Below are 6,659 nucleotides of genomic sequence, written 5' to 3'. Positions count from 1 at the left end.
TGGGAAGCAGAGAAAAATGCTTACCATTTGAACTGTGAAGTTCCTCTGTTTACAACCTTGAATGAACTGTTAGGTTAGCTGTTTACTCTTGCTGACTTTCACTCACCTTCACAGTTTTACTACTGTAGCACCAAGGGCATTGATGTTAATCTCTTTCAACTTCAGAAAGCCTAGATGTTTTTAAATTTTGCCCCTTCTTCACTCTTCCTTCCCTCACCTCTTTCACTAGTGAATCCATGTATCGTAGTAGTTGTCCTTCCATTTCTCTTGATTTGCAAATCTTGTAAAATCAGATTTCATTTGTATATTGCGCAATCGACTACATGTCTAGTCACAGCTTAAACCCTATAAAAGAAACATAAAAGAAGTGGAAAGTACCATCTGTCCACTTGAAGTCTTGAAACACAAGGTACATTTAAGAAGGAACTATAGAAAAAATATATGACGAACTATTGAAAACTAGATCATATAGTACACAGTGCAAAGCAATAATGAAATCACAGAAGTAAAAAATTATTTGGGGGCTTCCCTGGTGGCGCAGTGGGTGAGAGTCTGCCTGCCGATGCAGGGGACACGGGTTCGTGCCCCGGTCCGGGAAGATCCCACATGCCGTGGAGCGGCTGGGCCCGTGAGCCATGGCCGCTGAGCCTGCGCGTCCGGAGCCTGTGCTCCGCAACGGGAGAGGCCACAACAGTGAGAGGCCCGCGTACCGCAAAAAAAAAAAAAAAAAAATTATTTGGACTAGAAACCATGGTGGGTTTAGACTTAACTTTTTAACCTTGGAATAGTATGGCTTGGATTACAGAAACCAGCGAAAAGAACAGTGGAATACAGGTACAGTCATATGATGTTGGTTTTTAGGAAGATAGCATGGACTCACAAGGAAAAGGGATGGCAGTTTGTTTTGGACTCATATAGAGTTGGGTTCAAATCCAAGCTTGGTGTCTTTCTAGCTGCAATAATAGGAGTTACCATTTGAATGCCTGTTTTATACCAAGTATTATGTTACACTCATTATTTCATTTAATCCTGCAAGTAACTCTGCCTGAGTTAGGATGCCTGGCACATAGTAAAAGCTCAATTGATGTGTGTTAACTTATTTAATACTAGAGTATGGTCCTTTTTCTATTTACAAGGAAGCCAAAGCTCAAAGAAGTTATATAACTTGCACAAGATCACACAGCTAATAAAGTTACCTTTCTGGGTTGGTTATGGGTTAAATGAAATACTCTGGTTAAAGGTTTAGTACAATGCCTGGCACACAGAGAGCGCTTAAATAACTATTAGGATAAAACATCTCATAGAAGTAAGCTGATATGGAATGCATAAGGAACAATAAGGAGAGCAGTAGCACAACTATTTTTGAATTTTCAACAGTTTAAGGCAATGTGCTCAGAGTTGATAGAACTTCAAATGACCCATGTAAAGCAAATATTTGATGAGACGTTTGCTTTCATGCTCAGCCATGGCCACTGTTACTTAGTTTTTTCTGTCTCATAATTTGAATCCTAAGCATAAAAGAGACAACTAAATGACTTTTTCTGGAATAGCCTCCATTTTCCGTATTTACTAGTGGTTTAAGAATAGTTTCTGTAGGGATATAAAATGTTACTTGATACTCCTGACTTGTATAATAACTTAATAACTCTTTGAGGTGTTGATATCAAAACATAAGCTTTTTTGAAAACAACCTAAATATCCATTCAGTCTGTTCAGGCTTCTATAACAAAATATCATAGACTGGGCAGCTTCTAAACGAGAGAAATTCATATTCTGCAGTTCTGGAGACTAATAATCCAAGATCAAGGTGTCACCAGTGGTGAGAGCCCACTTCCTCAATGAAGCACTTCCTTGATGATGGCCATCTTCTTAATGTAACCTCACATGGCAGAAGGGGTAAGCTGGCTCTTTGGGGGTCTCTTATAAGGGCACTAATCCCATTCATGAGGGCTTCCCCCTCCTGACCTAAGCACCTCCCCAAAATCCCACCTCCAAATACCATCACATTGGGCATTAGGATTTCAACATATGAATTTGGGTGGGGGAGGGCATAAATATTCAGTCCATTGCAATTCATCAGTTGGAGAACTGACATAATAAATGACAATATTTCTATCCTGAAGATATTATGCAGCCATAAAAAGAGAAAGCATGAGATCATTTATAGGTACTGAGCGGAGAAGATGTTTATCATTTATTTTTAAGTGAAAAAGTAATTGCAGAAAAGTTGTAATAGTGCAATTCCAGGTTTAGCAGGAAAAAAAATTCTACGTATCATTTACGTACTTGTAAATGCATGGGAGAAAGTCATGGAAAGGCACCTACTAAACTACTGGGAGAAGTTTCTACCAGAGAAGGGAATGCGGTTAGAAGGAGAGTGACAGGAAGCTTATGCCTTTTTTTTTTTTTTTTTTAACATCTTTATTGGGGTATAATTGCTTTACAATGGTGTGTTAGTTTCTGCTGTATAACAGAGTGAGTCAGTTATACATATACATATGTTCCCATATCTCTTCCCTCTTTGTCTCCCTCCCTAAGCTTATGCCTTTTTACTTCATATAATATGTATTCTATCCTCTTTTTTGTTAAGCTTTTTAAGATGAGCATGATTACTTTTATTTCTTCAATTTAAAACTCAGCAGGGGTTCTATCAATATAGTGCTCTAAACATACTATGTAATTCCCCTTACACCCTAAACTCCACTGAAATGATAGAAAATCATCTTCTAAGAGGGCTGCAAAACAACATGGGTTACCATGAGAGGTCCATATATTTTGAGAAATTCCTGAAAGATAGAAACCAGTGGATAGAAGAAAGCTACTACAAAGGTGGTATCAGTAATCCCAATAATGACCTACCATGTATAAAGTTCAATAAGGGTCCCAGTATAATTCTCAGGGTACCTGAGAAGCTGCATTTGAAAAAGCTGTACTATAGGGTCCAACTCCTTAAGAAACTGAAGTGAAGGCCTCTAGCATGTGAGTTCAAATTGGAGAGGAACCCCATGTAACACAAAGTCTACTGAGGAGGGGAAATATATGCTGGATTCGACTGCTGTCCTTTACTTTTATGTAGTGTTTGCTACTGGAATAAAACCTTGAATAAGGATCTCTGAAGTGGGAGTCCTTACAGGTGTGCACTGGAGGTGGCACCTCAGGTAGCTTACAGATGCCCAGAGGAGCTCGCAACCCAGAATATAAGCCAGGAGTATACTCTTCCTCCCCAGATGGTGAGATAGCACCAGATATTTGAAGGAAAACATTTTGAAAAACAGGCTTAAAATTCAGAAAGCAGAAGAATTAAGTCCTGAGGAAAAGTCTCAAATAATAGAATCGTGTATTTAAACTAGAAAAAAAAAATATTATGGTGAAATAGTCAAGAGAATATTCGTGAAAGAATAGGCTGATGTGAAACAGAAACATTAAAATTTTCAGAAATAAAAATTATGATTATTAAAGAGGGGAGGGACAAATTAGGGATATGGGATTAACAGATATAAACTACTATGTATGAAATAGATAAGCAACAACGATATACTGTATAGCACAGGGAATTATAGCCATTATCTTATGATAACCTATAATGGAGTATAATCTGCAAAAATACTGAATCACTATGCTGTACACCTGAAATAAATACAATATTGTAAATCAACTATACATCAATAAAATATTATAATTATTGAAATAAAAATCCTTGATAGGAGAAGTAGCAGAATGGATTTGCTATAATCCAGTCAATGCACAGGGAAACTGAGCCCACTGTCTTTACCAGAATGCAGCTCAGAATGACAATGTGATGGGCGGAATTGCGTTTCCTCCAAACTCATATATTGAAATCCTAACCCCTAGTACCTCAGAATGTAGCTATGTTTGGAGATAGGGCCTTTAAAGAGGTAATTAAGGTTATATTAGGTTATATCTGTGGCCCCTAGCCTGACTGGTGTCCTTCTAACAAGAAGAAATTTGGACACACAAAAAGACATACCAGGGATGCTTGCCGACAGAGGAAAGGCCATGTGAGGACACAGCAAGAAGCAGCCATCTGCAAGCCAAGGAGAGAGACCTTGATCTTGAACTTCTAATCTCCAGAATTGTGAGAAAATTAATTTCTGTAGTTTAAGTCATCCTGTCTGTGGTATTTGATCATGGCAGTCCTAGTAAGCTAATACAGACAGAAACATGGAAAGTATGAGAAAATAGTTAAGAAACACAGAAGATATACCCAGAAGTTTCAGTAAGTATTCACTCAGACTTCCAGATAGGTAGAAGACAGATAATGGAAGAAAGAATACAATCAAGAAAAATTCTTAGAACTGAAAACAAATAAAAGTCTACTAGTTAAAGGAGTTTCAGGTTTGCTGAGCAAGATTCATTTTTAAAAGGCCCACACAATTGTGAAATTTAATACATAAATTAAAAAAAAAGTGATGTGAGGGTCTCTTTGAATACAGTAATCTATTTCCAAGCAAAATGCACCAACAGTGAGTTTGTTATAGCCTAACAATAGTTCTTGATGTCTTTTCTGTCTCCTGTTGATAGAATCAAGGTTTAGAGCTGGATCAAGGCTTAGAAGCTGCTTCTGTAGATCTCTTATTTCTTTCAAATAAGGAAACTGAGTCACAGAGAGATTAACTGGCTGGGTGTTTATAAAAACATAGTTTCAATTCTTTGACACTCTCTCACAGACCCCTGTAGGAGTGGAGTCTCTGTTCCTTCCCCTTGACTCTGGATGGGCCTGTGACCACCAGAACTGATACAGTATGGCACTAGGGTTTCCCAAGACAGTCCTGGTTTTGGCACTGCAAAGCTCCCAAGAAACTCCTCAGAACCAGAGAAGTGACCTAAGTGCCTTCCAAGGTTGGATCCTAAAAGGCCAGGCAGCTATCACCTCATTCACTAGATCTCACTCTTGGAGCCCTGAGAAGCTGTGTAAAGAGTTTGACCATTGTGAGCCTACCAGGTTGGAATGCCCATGTGTAGGTATTTTGATTGACAGTCCCAGCTGAGCTCAGACCTTCAGGCACCTCTCCAAGGTGCCAGAAATGTGAATGAACCTGTCTTGGACTCTCTAGAATAGCCCATGCTCTGACTGAGTACCACCAAGTGGCCTCTGTCAACACCACACAGAAGAGAAAGATTCGTCAGCAAGACCTGCCCTTATTACTGACCCTCAAAATCATGAAATATATAAAACTGGTTGTTATTTTAAGCCACTAAATTTGGGGGTTGTTTGCTACATAGCTGTAATTAGAACAGTGGCTGAAATTATCAGTAGATTCTCAGGTCACTTCAGTTCTGGTCCAGTGTTTTGTCTATCACAACTCAGCATTGTGATTTTTTAAAAAAATTAATTAATTAAAAATTTTTTTTTTTGCTGCACTGGGTCTTTGTTGCTGTGTGCCGGCTTTCTCTAGTTTGCGGCGAGCAGGGGCTTCTCTTCATTGGGGTGCGCAGGCTTCTCGTTTCAGTGGCTTCTCTTGTTGCAGAGCACAGGATCTAGGCATGTGGGCTTCAGTAGTTGTGGCACACGGACTCAGTACTTGTGGTGCATGGGCTTAGTTGCTCCGCAGCATGTGAGATCTTCCCGGACCAGGGCTTGAACCCATGTCCCCTGCATAGGCAGGCAGATTCTTAACCACTGTGCCACCAGGGAATTCCCATGATTTTCTTTTTCCTTTCAAAATTACTACAGATTCTCTTCCTAAATTTAGCGATAGCTTTCTAGATATTAGATACACTTATTGGTCTATAGTAAGTGGATGTTAAACTGTCTTTTGATAAAGGAATGATTATAAAGATTTTTTAAAAAGCAGATATTTTTGGCTCACAGTATATTTTTATATCAGTCTTCATCTAACCAGGGAGAGGAACCAAATAGTAATTTGAGCAGGGAAAGTTTAATATAAATAATTATTAAGTATAGCAGGGGATTGTAGTAATGACGGACTGGCTAGTAAGAAGTTAAGAGAACTTTAAAAAAATGTAAGAATAAAAGATATAATATGTAATATAATATCAGAAATAATACAATATAATATAACCACTATCCCTAGTGCTGAGATAAAGCACCTAAGGAAGAGTTCTCTGTTCCCTCACACCCAGAACTGAGATCCACACATTTTGGAGACACATGGCCTTGGTTCATTGGATGGCGGAGAAGTCTTTGCGGGGCCATGCCAGCAGAACTTACAGGAAATCTGCCCCCTAGAGTGTTGGCAAAATCTGTACACAGGGAAGTATCTCACAAGAGGCGTTTAGCAATGGTGCTGGCCACCTGGGTGCCAAGGGAGGTTGCTGGTCACCATACATACTGCAGGAGTCTGGTGAGTGAATATGCTAGAACCAGGATGCAAAACCCGTCCCTTCTTCAATGTCTCTCTAGTGCCCTCTACTAACAAAGTTTAATATTGTGCCAGCTGGCAAGGAAAACTATTTAAAAGGCTCAGATCCACTTTTTCCAAGTGGGCAAAAAGGATGAACACAGAGTTGAGTAACTCAAAAAAGATAACTGTGATAATTTTTATGAAATATACATCAAGATTTTGCTTTATCATGTCTTGAACCTCTCATACCAACTTCTGTAAAGGATTATCCAGATGTTTTCAAAATGTGCATATTTTAGATGGTGATGGTCATATTGAAATATCAAACTCATT

The sequence above is a fragment of the Lipotes vexillifer genome, unplaced genomic scaffold, assembly GCF_000442215.2.
Source record: "Lipotes vexillifer unplaced genomic scaffold, Lipotes_vexillifer_v1.1 scaffold2315, whole genome shotgun sequence".
Classification (NCBI taxonomy): Eukaryota; Metazoa; Chordata; class Mammalia; order Artiodactyla; family Lipotidae; genus Lipotes; species Lipotes vexillifer.
Note: the sequence above shows the minus strand (reverse complement) of the source record.